Source organism: Mus caroli, chromosome 7 (assembly GCF_900094665.2).
Source record: "Mus caroli chromosome 7, CAROLI_EIJ_v1.1, whole genome shotgun sequence".
Taxonomy (NCBI): Eukaryota; Metazoa; Chordata; class Mammalia; order Rodentia; family Muridae; genus Mus; species Mus caroli.
In genome coordinates this window covers 60,922,377-60,937,340 of record NC_034576.1, presented here as the reverse complement: position 1 = coordinate 60,937,340, position 14,964 = coordinate 60,922,377, and the positions used below count along the sequence as shown (strand labels likewise).

Here is a 14,964-nt window from a genome sequence, read left to right as displayed (position 1 = left end):
GGTGTTGTGGGTAGCTGGCGAGTGTCAGCTACCCCGGCGCTTTTCTGACCGGAGATGCTTGTCGCAATTCTTTTCTTGATGCTCAAGTCCTTCTCCTTCCCTGAGACATTTGGACTCTATCCACTCTACCCTTTTGCACTCTAAGAATCCTACTAGCTGCTCCTTTACGTATCACATCTCTGAACTTGGGTTAAATTATGCAGTTGGTTTTCCTGGTTCTGATGCTTTTGACTTGAACTTAGTCTGACTGTCATCCAGTTTAGAGATAGCCTGTGTGTAGATATTTAGTTTCCAAAACAGCATAAACTTGAAGTGACTAAGTAACACTATTTTGTTCTCTTCTACTTTGTGTTTCTTAGACACTTTTCAACTCCCCCCAACCCCCAACAGCCATGCTCTTCTTGGCAACACATTTGGGATTTCCATGACCTGCCTGACCATGGTCCAGATATATTACAGCCAAGTAATTCATGTTTGAAATACTCATAAAAGGGTATAAATAAAAACTAATTGTCATATTGTGTCTGAAGTAACACTATGTTCTGCCTAAACACATATTGTAATGGTACTCTGAACCTCATTTAAGACTGACATGATTATGGATTCATCTTTAAAAATAATGTACTCTTGAACTGTGATACCAGGACTCTGAGGCATTAACTTGTTCTTGGTTGCTCTTATTCTCTTAATTGGCTTAATCAATATTTAATATCTGTATCTTTTTCATGTTGGTTATTTGAAAGTAGTTTCCTTTCAAATACCAACATCTGTTCATAAATACCCATTGGTCCTGTCTCTTGGAGACCATGAATTAATATGGACACCTAGATGCAGGCAGGGCCTAAGAAGAAACCTATCATGCTACTACCTTGATTGTGAAGCTGTATACTCTCAGTTTAGGCAGCTTTTGAAAGTAGTATAATATACAGATGATAAAAACAACAACAACAACAAATAACAACAAAAAACCAAACTCGAAAAGACGCAGTATTATTAGTGATTAGGAAGCTAAACATTGAAACCATTGCACCCATAATGATATTGCTAAAATCTGAAACACTGACAATAATTGGGATTACAAAGAAGCCAGCTAGTGGGAACTTGCATTGTTATGAGACTGGAGATTGGTGTAACTAGTCCAAAAGGGAATTGGCAGCTTTTTACCAGTCTAATGACAGGATGGTCACATGATCCAGTCATCATGCTCCCAAACATTTATTCAACTGAGTCAAAAACTTATGTTTACATGAAAACTTGCACATGTTTGTAATTGTTGTGTTCTAGTTCCCCTCAAAGTGGAAGTAACCAACCTGTCTTTTAATAGATGAGTGGGCACATCTATTAAGCTTCCTGCATCTATAAAATTAGTGTTTTTCATCACTAGAAGGAATCAAGCAATCATATCACAAAGAGACATAGAAGACCACTGCATATTGCTAAAAGGGGAAAGATTTGAGTCTTAATCAAAGTTAATTATATGGTTTTATGCATATACCATTCTAGAAAAGATAAAACAAAAAATCAGTGCTTGTCAGGGAGCCAGGGACATGTGGATGGAGAAACAATAAAGAAATCATTTCAATTTATTTTGTGTGGATTGTGAAGATGATGTGTTATACATTGGTTAAAAACTACAATTTCACAGCACAGAATACGTCCTAGCAATACTCTTGCCCTTAGTTAACAACAATATAATAGCAACATATCTCAGTAACTACAGAAATGCACACTAAAGAAAGATGGCAAAATTAGGGAAAACTTGAGCGGTAGGGTCTTCCTGTATAGTTCTGGTAAATAATCAAGAACAATGAAAATAGTGTACACACAGTGTGTGTGTGTGTGTGTGTGTGTGTGTGTGTGTGTGTGTGTGTGTGTGCATGTATATAGGCTTCTGTATGTTCTCTGGAAAAAATTCATGGGTAGTTATTCCAGACACAATAGCGAGATTTTTGTTTTAAAAGTATGTGACTTCTAGGAGCAATATTATTAACTAACACAAGGTGAAAGTATTATCAACTCATTTAAACTTGTAAAACTTTTTAAATAATTTTCAAGCCTTTAAAAGTATTTTTTATAAAAATGTGTAAAATATATTTTTAGTTATGTCATGCTGTACTAGGTTTCTATAGTTTCCATGAATCCTCAGTTTTGCTGTTGATCATCTTCCAAAGCTCTACCTTTTTCCTATTTTTCTACTCCATTCTTGTTCAAAGATTTCCACCCAAGTACCCCCTTTTACTTTCATATTACATGTGCTTTGTTCACCCCATTCACAAAGACATTCCCACCATATACCTTGAATACAGGACATAGAGAAAAGAAGCTAGAAGTGAAGTACAAACTTTCTCCCTGCTTGTTAGTGCTCAGAGTGCTAGGTAGGCTGCTGGAGGAGAAAAGCCTACAGCTTTTCTGAAAAAGTCTTTTCCAGTCGTGGATCTTTTGTACTACAATGCTGACATACCAGGCAAAATGAACCTACTAGTATAATAATGGCAGGACTGTTATGGGGTAACTAGTTGCTTTCTGATTGGATTTAATACCTGCTCCATTGAAGTGAGCACACATCTGGTCAAAAGTCTCTAGGTGGGGAAGTCACAGATCTAGGGGAGAATATACTAGTGACATTTTGCTAAGTGGTTAAGTAGTTACTTTTTTTCCTAAATAATTATATTTATACTCATATGCTAGAGCTGCTATTGTCTTTGGAAAGAAAAGTTCCTTTTTTTAATGGGTGATTGTCATTGCAGAGACTTATAACTGGCTGCTGAGTGCTCAGGCCTAAATGAGACATCTACTAAATCACCCTTCCAAAACTCAGGAAGCATCATTAAAGAAGAGTTCGAAAGACAGCAAATCTGGAGGATGGAGAGAAGCACCGTGAAGCCTTGTTTTTATGGCTGTCATAATCCCACAAACAATCGGATGTGGCTATTTGGACCCAATTGTGTTCATGTATGTGCACACATTTGCATGCATGCACATATACACAAAATGTGTAGGAAAGAGACAGACTAATTGAGAAGGGAGTAAGAAAAACTGAGAGAGGTGATAGGGAGTGGATATGATCACAATAAATTATATACATGTAATTATAAGAAAAAATATTTTACCTGTACATGGGATATGTTCTTCTAGCTGAGCTACCTGGTCTGGCCTCAATGGGAAAGGAAGTACCTAGCATCAAAGAGACTTGAAGTCAGAGGGTTGGATGATACCTGAGGGAGGTGAGGCAACTGCTCAGAGAAGAAGGGGAGAAAGGATAGGGGAGAATTGTGGGAGGGGGTGACTGGGAGGGAAGCAGTGAGCAGGGATGTGAAGTGAACAAGTAAAAAACATAAATTTTAATAAAAAATAGTATGAGAAGCTGTGAGGATTACAGTAGTTTTATGAGAACTTTATACAACTGCTTATTTTTCTGTATGTTTAAGAAATCCCCAGAAACCAGCCTATTAATTTACATTATTCATATTGACACATTTCAGGGACAATTATACTCGTCAAAGAAAGTTTAAATTATCACTAAAGCTGTTATATATAAGAATATTATGCTTCTCTGTATTCTAAGTCATAGTCCCTTGAGGTAGTTGGTCAGTAATTGATTGTTATTGTTATTTGGAAGTGGAAGGGTTTTGTTTGTTTGTTTGTTTGTTTGTGTGTTTGTTTGTTTGTTTCTGAGACAGAGTTTCACTGTTCAGGCTGCCACTGAACTCACTCTGTAGAAGATTATGTATCCTGGCTTTGAACTCCTATTCTTTGGACCTTGTCTGTTTTGAAAGCTGAGGTGTTAGACTTTCTACCATATTTGGCCATAAAAATCTCTGGAAGAAACCAGCATCCTTTATGATTTAAAATAGATATTTGTGTGTATTCAGTAATTAACCTGCCATATTTGGTCTTTTAGCTTTTATATGTGTATTTGTAATATATATATATTGCCATGTGTCTACATTTCTACATGTGTACAGCATCAACCTTTTATAGGCTTCTGTTGGCCTACCCCAGATATCTCTCCTCTGGACTTCTTCCTGTTTGTGTTTGTCCAGAGTATCCTCCTTTGTATAACCTCTTTTTCCCTTCCCACCATGGTGTAGTAGTGTCAATCTCTGGTTATATAGGTAAGCAGGACAACCCGGGGAGCTAGAAGTAGCCTTTCCTAAAGGGGCTATTCCCTGTTTTACAAATGAGCACTCAGGTATGCTGCTCTCTGGTTCTACCTACTTGGTGGAGCTCCTCAAGGGATGCATTAGGAGCTGCGTCAGTTTGCATCTGGTTTCAGGCTCCTTAAATTTCATTTTCTTTGCTGTATTAGCTATTTTTCTCGTTGCTATGATGAAATATACATCAAACAGTAAATTAAAGGTGGACTATATCTTGGTTCATAATATGAGGATACAGTATCTCATGGTGAGAAAGGCATGATAGTGGTAGAGACTCAAAGCTGTGACAGTGGAAACTTAGCTTTGAGTGGACCAGAAAGAAGAGAGGGGTCAGGGAATTGGGCTGGGCTATAAATCTCAAGGTCTTCCCACAAGTTTTCCTTCCTGCAGCAATGTTCTACATCTCAAAAGTTTCACACACACACACACACACACACACACACACACACACACACACAAAGTTTCACAAGCTTTCCCTGATAGTCTGACCTACTGGGGGCTGAGTGTTCAAAAGCATGAGCTTGTGTGATATGTGGTTTTTTCCTCCAATTTTTTATTAGGTATTTTCTTCATTTACATTTCAAATGCTATCCCGAAGGTCCCCCATACCCTCTCCCAACCCCTGCTCTCCTACCCACCCACTCCCACTTCTTGGCCCTGGCGTTCCCCTATACTGGGGCATATAAAGTTTGCAAGACCAAGGGGCCTCTCTTCCCAATGATGGCTGACTAGGCCATCTTCTGCTACATATGCAGCTAGAGACATGAGCTCTGGGGGTACTGATTAGTTCAGATTGTTGTTCCACCTATAGGGTTGCAGACCCCTTTAGCTCCTTGGGTACTTTCTCTAGCTCCTCCATTGGGGGCCCTGTGTTCCATCCTATAGCTGACTGTGAGCATCCACTTCTGTGCCAAGCACCGGCATAGCCTCACAAGAGACAGCTATATCAGGGTACTCACTAATAAGCGGATATTAACCCAGAAACTTAGAATACCCAAGATACAATTTTCAAAACACATGAAACTCAAGAAGAATGAAAACCAAAGTGTGGACACTTCACCCCTTAGAATTAAGAACAAAACACCCATGGAAGGAGTTACAGAGACAACGATTGGAGCTAAGACAAAAGGATCCATCCCATAATCAGCCTCCAAATGTAGACACCATTGCATATACCAGCAAGATTTTGCTGAAAGTGATATGTGTTTTATATTTAAATTTAACACTGCTGTATAATGAAAGTGTGAAACTTGTTTGGTGATTTTACAGGGGTTCCCAGTTAAAAGATTGCCTGGAGTCTCAAAAGACACTATAGTCTGATCATTTATTGTTGTTGTTGTTGAGACAGGGTCTCAGTCCACAAATTGGAGTGAATATATGCTGGCCTGTAGCTTACTATCTAGCCTACCAATCATCCTGCCTCAGCTTGCTAGTGCTAGGACTACAAGCATGAGTCACTGTACCCAGACTGAACTCTGCCTATTTGAATAGTGCTAGAAGTACAAGGTTATGAGGCTGTTGAAAGAAGACAGAGTATATTTTGTGATGAGATGACTATGACCTCATGAAGGACAAAGGTGGAATGTTATGGTTTGAATGTAAAATATCATCCAGATATATTTGTGTTTGAATCTAGTCCTCAAATGCTTAATGGGTCCTAGCTGGAGGAAGAAATCCATTAGGAGGAGGTCTTTGAGCCTGTAGCACCAAGCTTCCACTGATAGTGGCACTTCCTTGGATACCCATAGAAATAAATTCATCTTCTGTTAAGTTATTCCTTGTTACATAGTTGGTGATAGCAATAAAAAAATAAACTAGAAAATAGAAACTGAGTAGAGCTCTTGTTGTATGGATAAAACTGACTATATGGTTCATAGGCCTTTACAACTTGTTTGTAAGAATATAGTAGTTTGTATCTGTGAGGTAGAGAAGCCCGAAAATGTTGTAAGCTGTGCTCAGTGAGCCACTGTAGGGGAAGACTGGAAGGCCAGATTGCCAAAAGTAATGCATACAAAGGAGGCTGGGCTTATATGTTTCAGAGAATAAGGACAATTGAGAAATGGGCTGGAGGCCAGTTGTATTAATTACATTCGGGCAAAGAATCTTACTCTATTTTGTTCCCACCCTAAAAGTTGGGTGAATCTGAATTTTAAAATGTTGGATTAAGTTATTTTGGTGAAGGAAATTTCAAGACAGCAATAATATATAGAACATGGCATGGTCATTTTTTACTGCATCTAGTCAGACTTATAGTGAGCAAGAACAGAGATGTAAACTGCAATTTTGTAAGCAGAGGAGCACAATATGGTTAAAGCATCAAAGAATTTATAATCCTTAATGAGATTTCTAACATTAAGGAGGCATTATCATTGAGGTAATAAGAGAGGTTTCTTAGCGGCAAGATATAATTCATGAGAAGTTTAGTCCATCAATACAAATTCATTTAAAAAAAACTTTATTTTTTTAAGTAATAGAACAATGAAAGGCAGCTTAGATATCAAACTCCAGCACGGACACGTAGGAACATGTTTTCTCAGGTTGAGCTTGGAGTGTCTATACCACAGAGGTGACTACAACTGTAGTTTATGGAATGGGGTCAGGGAGAGTCAGGAAGTGGCAAAAGAATTTTCTTTGTCTTGCTTGCTGTGGAGTTATGGATTCTTGTGTTAAGATCCAGAAAGTAATTTAAGGATGAAAGGGTTTATTTACTCTCATAGTTTGAGGACACAGCCTATCCTGTGGAGAAGGGATGGTGGAAGACACTACTCAAAACTCTGGTGATAGTAGCTCATTCATATTTGGAAATAATAGTGGAATATCAAGTGAGGCTAGGCTTCTGCAGAATAGAAACATGACTTCCAGAAAAGAGCGGAGACACATATGAGATTCAGTATAAACAAACTGTTATGTGTCTGGGAAAGCCGAAACTTTTAAAAGTCATCAGCCCCTCTACCCAGTGATACAGAAATAGTAAATAATTGCTGAGGGATGAGATGGACCAGTAGAACTGTGGGAGGAGATTCTTGCATCTGTTCAATTTCTAGAGGAATAGACTGACCATCTGAATGTGGGACAGGATTACTGGATACGTCCAGCTGCATGCAAGGTGTATAGGAAGCTCTAGAGTTTCTGAGTTGTCACTTATGGTGGAGTGGGAGAATGCAGTTTTTTCTTAAGCATCTCTGCTCCTATGTGTAACACTTCACCTCTACTTCTGTTAGTAACCGCCATAAAACCTCACTGGTCCACTAAACTGTACTTTAATGGAAATATTTCTTTAGTGTGTTGTGGGTTCCCTTTTTGGAGTAACTAGATGTGTGTGTGTGTGTGTGTGTGTTTATGTTGCATCTCCTCAGAAAAAGTCTGTCCCACAACAGCTATAAACCGCCAAACATGCCCCCGAGATCCATTTCCTCCCACTGGGTCTCATTTCTCAAAGATCCCCAAACCTCCCCAAATGGCTCCAACATCTAGGTACAAAGTGTTCAAACCTGAGTCTTTGGAGACACTCCACACTCAAACCACATTTTCCAATCCTATTCTTAGCAATGCTTAAGAACAGTGTCTCTACTCACCAAAAGAGTAATTTTACTGGTTTCTCATCCTTGGCAAATAGCTTCAAAACTATGCTGTAGAGAGTACATGGGTGTCAAATGGCAGAGCCAGTGGGTTGCCTTTGAAACCCAGGTGCTTGGAATTGGTATCTTTATTGCTGCAGATGAGCAAGGTACATGAGAGAAAGAAGCCACCATACCGAAAACCAGTTTGTAGTGAATATTTAAGTCAGTTTCAATGACCCTCCCAACTCCCAAGATAGAACAGAGTGAGAAGTGAACCATTTGAGGCCAATTCCACTCACAGTTCTGAAGCCTAGAGGTTTAATATTTGTACATATTAAATCCAGTATGTCAAACCATTTGGGTTCTGGTTTAAAGTGAAGCAATTAAAAAACAATAACGGCTGGCTTATCTTCCACTGCTGGGGACTGATTCCAGGGCTATATGCTCTAGCACAGAGTTGAGCTCTAGCATAGAGCTGCTCTACTGAGTCTGAGATGACAACTGGAAACATTGAAATATGAACTCAGCACTAGATGAAGTTGAGTAGTTATTCTTGATTGTGCTAGGTGAAATGCTTTGGTGGTAATAGTAAAAAAAAATATTAGCTGTAAGAAAACAAAGATAAAACAGATGAAATGATTTACAATGTAAAATTCTTTAGCAAGGAATCTAGCACAAAATTAATAAGCAAAAACTGATGTGAGGGTGGAAGGTAAAAATGATAGGAAAATATTTCTAATTCTTGAGCACAGTTGGAAAGGAGATTCATTGTGCTATTCTATTGCTTTGATTATTTGAAGCAGCTATAGTTATCTTTAAAGTCTTTTTAGAAGGAGGAAAAGAGGGTTGTTCTTTCTTGTTATCAGATGATTATTTATTATTATTTTCAAATGAATTGCTCAGATGTTGCCTGGCTTCTTTTCTGATGCTGAGTTTCTACATAGTCTCATTCCAGGATCAAGCCTGAGAGATCGAGAGAGGAAACTGGCCAGAGTTAACAGTTTGAACAACAGCGGCAGTATATGGGCCAAAAGCTATTGTCTCCTGTGAGAACAGAAATGTTCTCCCCTTTGAAGGCACACAAATGGGTAAGACTATTAGCTAAATGGTCAGGTTAAATTCAACCTACAGAAAACCAGGAAATTCTAGATGTTATCACATAAATACCTAAAAAACTTAATGACCAGAGAAAGCACAACAAGTCATAAGAAGCATAGAGTAGAGAGGACATAACATACAGTTAAATGGCTAGAAAAACATTTACTTAAATGACCACTCAATTTGAAGTTATGTCTTAAGTATTGTACTGTGAAATTTCAATTAGGAGTTAAGGGCTGTGAAATGGGCTGTGATGTTGGACTTTGGCCAGCTATTAGATGTGCACTCTAGTTTTCTAGAATGAGAAAGACAGAGAAATCAGGACAGATGTCGGTATCTTATAGGTTCATTTTTAAAGGCTTTGGACACATTCAGAGGTGTGTGTGTTTTCTATCATGGTGAATGAGTGAGAACACATATTCATATACATCATTCACCAAAATGTACAAGACACCAACATAGAGTGAGAGTGAATCAAAACGTGGGTAATTCATAGCAACAAGGCACACTTGACTTTCCTTAACAGAGAAAAAAAAAAAGGAAAAGAAAAGGATGCTCTTATGGCCCCTTGCATTTAAAATGCACCCAGGAAGGCTTCACTGATAAGAGTGCAGCAATCCTAAGTACAGCAGCTTCAGAACCAAATGTAATAACAAGGGATACCTCCAACTCTTTGCTCTTCTCTGGGAATATCTATGGGAAGACATTGATTTCCTTTCAAGAGCTCAGTTAGAGCACTTCATTAGAATTTCAGGGATGGGCTATAGCTCAGTGAAAGAATACTTATCCACCATGAATGAGACTCAATTTAATTTCCACTACTCCATGCACCCACAAACCCATGTGCATGAGGAAGATAAAGAGGGAGAGGGAGAAGAAGAAGGAGAGGGAAGGATAGAGGAATAGTGGGGAGGGGGGAGGGAGATAGGGAGGGAGGGAGAGTCAGGAAGGAAGGGAGGGAGAGAGGCAGAAAGAAAGAGAGAGGGAAAGAGAGGGAGAGAGGAACACAGAGGAGAGAGAGAGAGGAGGAAGGAAGGGAGAGAAGGAGAGGGAGGAAGGGAAAGAAGGAGAGAGAGGAAGAGACAGGGAAGGGAGGGAGAGGGGGAGAGAGGGAGGGAGAGAGAGAAAGAGAGGGGGAATGAAAGAGGGAGAGAGAGAGAGAAAGAGAGGGAGGGGAAGGAGATAGACAGAGAGGTATGCCATTCTGCTTTAGGATCTAAAAATACAACTTTAAGAAAAGTTAATTGTGACAGCTCATGTTGAGACCACTAAAAGCAACTTGCTGGGGAGTCCTAGGAAGTTGTCAAACACTGCCAAGATTGCCTTCTGTCCATACCCCAGAGCTCAGCATAATGCTCTCACGACCCAGGCAGTCATCAGGTGGAGCTAGCATCAGTTTCTCCCTCAGGATTTGGAGGGTGTTACTAAAACAGAGATGATGAACATATTTCTAATTTTGTAAGGCACAAATTTGGATTTGTAGTCTGTGTTATCAGAGTTCAGAAGCAGTTTTTGGCTGGATGGCTGAGTGGCTTTGTGCAAATGACTTCATTAATCTTAGCTTATGTTACATAATAGGAAGCTTACAGAGTATTCCATGGCAGGGTATAGAAGTTAAATTCAACAATATATAGTAGAGCCTGTTTAGAGGGATGCTGAGTAAGCAGATAGCTAGTGCAGAAAGTAAACATCCCTCAGTAGACTGTGGCAAAGGAAATGACACAGTACTGAAGCTCAGGGTTCTTTCTAGGCAATGGCCTCTGAGCTTTTGCACCAAGAGGTGACACATGGGATGGAGTGAGGGTGGGTTCTAAGCACATGAGGGAAGATACCCAACAGTCAGTGGAGGTTGAATATTTGGTTGTGGCTATAAGGGAGCTGCATTGTTGTGGTTAGACCTGGGGCTAATTGATTTTGATGGTAATTCTGTTCTCCTGTGAGGGGCTTCAAACAAGGGATGAGTCAGCACTCAGGTGATTTCCTATAAACCTTCTTCCCACCTTAATTTATAAATAAAAGCTAGAGCCAGTGGTTGGGCAGAGAAAGAGGGAAAGATAGAGCTGAGCTGAAGATTTTGGGAAGGGGGGGAGGGAGGGAGGAAGGAAAGAGAACAACTGGGGAAGAGGAGGTGGAAAAAAAAAGTGGAGTAGAAGCACCTGGCCTGGAGAAACCACAAGTTCTCAGGGCTCTCTTATATGCAGAAGATGGTAGTGTAGGGGTAGATCTGCCCAATCTAGGCACACAGCATGTATTCATATTAACTGAGTTGTGTTTTAATTGTCTGGGCCTATTTGGGTTGGAGAGTAACCACAGCAGTGTATGGCCAAGAAGACAGAAATAACCCCAGTAGATGTTTGCTTCTTACATTATGAAGAGATTTGAAATGCCTTACCTATTTAGCAGTAATGCACTGACACAGCTCAAGTATCAAGGACATGAAGAAGTCCTCCCAGGAGCTCTCCTGTGTTACTTTACAGCCCCTCTTCCCTAACTCTCATTCTTTCTAAGAGGCAAAGATTGTTTTGTTTTCTGGTTTTACTTATTTATTTTTTGCATCTGTCAGCCCCATATTCTTTATTTTCCCTTTTTTTCATTTTTCTTTGAGGCAAATGCTTGCATAGAGCATAGGCTGCTCCTTTTAGTTGTTTGTTCATTTGACTGATTTTTTTTTTTTTTGAGGTTATTGAAAAGGCAATTGTCAAGAGCTGGCTTCAGGCCCTCCTCTGCATGCAGTTAATCATGAAACTATCTCAAAGTGCTTGTCATAGCCTGCCTTCATGCTACAGAGCCTCAGGGGGATTTTCATTATTTGACTCTTCAATTTGGTCACCTGTGTGCTTTGAAACATGTCACAAACCTGTCACGAGACACCAAGCATCTGTTCGTCCTACACAGTGCTTCAGCCCATTATGGTGTTCATGCTCCACACTCAACTGAGTGTTGTGCCTGGTCATTTGTCATGCCAGTCTCATGTTGAAAGGACAACTCAGCTAGAATTTGGGTTAGACCCTATTTCAGTGTGTGACCTGTGTTGGATGCTTCTAGTTCGAATGTGAGAAAGTGGTCTTTCAGAGCAATCTGAAAGAAAGCTACTTTTATCTTTAAGAGAGAGATTTTCAAATGCTTAAACCTAACTATAGACAGAGAAGTCATGAATAAAGGGGCACTACTGTAGATATTAAATTCTTTAGGTCTCCATAAATATGCTTCCTTCCCATGCTTCTTTGTATTGACTCGTAAGGCAGATTCTAGGTAGTTATTGCAACTTGTTGCTCAAAATGCATCCCTGTGCTAGATTGAGGGACTTAGACTTTTTGTCTCACACATGAGACGAGAACAGGAACAAAGCTTAATGTCTTTTCTCTCAAACCAGGCCAATGACTCATTGCAATGAACATTTGCAAATAAAAACATGTGGACAATAGGGTATATCATGAGACACATTGTGACACACTACAACTTTCATGACAAGACATTTTCTTTTTTTTTTTTTTTTTTTTTTTTTTAGGTATTTTCCTCAATTACATTTCCAATGCTATCCAAAAAGTCCCCAATACACTCCCCCCCCCAGTCCCCCATCCACCCACCCCAACCCCTCGGCCCTGGCATTCCCCCGTACTGGGGCATACAAAGTTGGCAAGTCCAATGGGCCTCTCCCTCCAGCGATGGCCGACCAGGCCATCCTTCAATACAAATGCAGTCAGAGTCAAGAGCTCCGGGGTACTGGTTAGTTCATAATAATGTTCCACCTATGGGGTTGCAGTTCCCTTTAGCTCCTTAGGCACCTTCTCCAGCTCCTCCATTGGGGGCCCTATGATCCATCCAATAGCTGACTGTGAGCATCCACCTCTGTGTCTGCTAGCCCCGGCATTGTCTCACAAGAGACAGCTATATCTGGGTCCTTTCAGCAAAATCTTGCTAGTGCATGCAATGGTGTCAGCGTTTGGAAGCTGATCATGGGATGGATCCCTGGATATGGCAGTCTTTAGATGGTCCATCCTTTCTTCATAGCTCCAAACTTTATCTCTGTAACTCTTTCCATGGGTGTTTTGTTCCCAATTCCAAGAAGGGGCACAGTGTCCACACTTTGGTCTTCGTTCTTCTTGAGTTTCATGCGTTTAACAAATTGTATCTTATATCTTGGGTATCCTAAGTTTTTGGGCTAATATCCACTTATCAGTGAGAACATATTGTGTGAGTTCCTTTGTGAATATGTTACCTCACTCAGGATGATGCCCTCCAGATCCATCCATTTGCCTAGGAATTTCATAAATTCATTCCTTTTAATAGCTGAGTAGTACTCCATTGTGTAAATGGATCCTCTGGTAGTATTATGTCCAATTTTCTGAGGAACCGCCAAACTGATTTCCAGAGTGGTTGTACCAGCTTGCAATCCCACCAACAATGAAGGAGTGTTCCTCTTTCTCCACATCCTCGCCAGCATCTGCTGTCACCTGAATTTTTGATCTTAGCCATTCTGACTGGTGTGAGGTGGAATCTCATGCTTGTGGACGTTGTACATCGTGGTGCGGAGCCTAGTGCGCACCACGATGTACAACGTCCACAAGCAGGATGTTGAACATTTTTCAGGTGCTTCTCTGCCATTCGGTATTCCTCAGGTGAGAATTCTTTGTTCAGTTCTGAGCCCCATTTTTTAACGGGGTTATTTGATTTTCTGGAGTCCACCTTCTTGAGTTCTTTATATATATTGGATATTAGTCCCCTATCTGATTTAGGATAGGTAAAGATCCTTTCCCAATCTGTTGGTGGGACAAGACATTTTCTATGTCTTGCTTTGTTTTGTTGTTTATTTTCTTTTGGAGGATTGGGATGCATGATGTGAAACTCATAAATAATCAATAAAAAGTATTTTTTAAGGAAAAACATATATATTTCAAGGAACTCCTTGTTCTAATACAGCACACTGAGATTGGAGAAGCACTACTGAGACAAACCCCAGTCTCCTTGGCTCCTGGTGTGTCTGTGCAAGTGTGTGTGTGTGTGTGCATGTGAGTATGCACTTCGTGAGTGTGTGCAAGCAAGAGAGAGAATCAGTACTAGTTTTAAAATGAATATAATGTCCTTCTAAATTTTTTCAGGTGAATCACAACATAAAATGTGTGATGTTGGAAAGAGAAGAAAATATCCCCAGACCTTCACAGCAAGGGTCACAGACCACCACTTCAGTGAAGGGTTTACTTTCTTTTGCTATGTCTGAATTTTGAAAAGTGACCTCACCTCTTCTGTGACTTATCTTAGCTGATGTATCTATGTATTGATTATTGGATGAAAAGAATATGTATTCTAAGTCTGATATCACTCAATATAATATCAATACACATGTATGTCATTGAACTTGAATCATTTCTTCAGAAAGGTCATCATGATATACAGTGCTTAGTTGGTCCCAAGACACGGTCAAGCTGAGATTCAGACATGCTCAGGAAACAGTATTTGGATGATGAAGAAGTGAATGCTGAGTGGCAGCTCACACTCTAACAGTCAGAAAAGGATAGGTACTGTTTGTTTTTATTTCATCTGAAACAAGTCAGAGGCAAATCTGTCTTAAATTGCTTCCCCTCTGTGGTTTGTGATTTTATCTCTGACATTGCTGAGATTTTCATATCTCAGCTTGATAAGCACAGGCTAAGATGATGTTAGTTTATATTGAAGAAACATTTTTTTCTTTTGTACCATCTGACTTTATAAAACAAACAACATTCGTTATTGAAGATGGTTTATGGTACTCATAATGTTCTGGGAGATTAATTTGTTTTTATAAAGTAAAAAACATACCAAAGAAAGGGAAATCTAACTGAAGGCAAATGTTGAAGATCACAAACCTCACTCTTGTAATTTTGAAACAAACAAGCAAGCAAACCCTCTCTGCACGCATCTTTGGCCTTGAAAAACCATTAGGAAACATTGCTAATGGCAACTAGAAGACCCTGCTCTTTTATAAGTGGGCCTTTTCTGATATGTTGCCATGGGGACCAGAGCTCTGTCATCTAAAAACACTGTGGACAAAGGGAAGAGCTGATGAACAAAAGCTGCAGAGGGCTTATTAGGGAAAAGCAGATATGCTTTCTTTCTCTAACCCAAATTAGGTTTAATCCTAGGGACGAATAGTAGTACACTGAAGTGGACAC

At 39.8% G+C, this 14,964-nt stretch overlaps 1 long non-coding RNA gene across 1 annotated transcript; it reads left to right on the top strand.

Moving 5' to 3' along the window:
- Positions 1-2,866: 2,866 nt before the first annotated feature.
- Positions 2,867-13,974, top strand: LOC115031506. Its single transcript, XR_003837133.1, has 3 exons — positions 2,867-2,952; positions 8,662-8,805; positions 13,915-13,974. It is a non-coding gene; the product is annotated as an uncharacterized LOC115031506 (long non-coding RNA).
- The last annotated feature ends 990 nt before the right edge of the window (positions 13,975-14,964 follow it).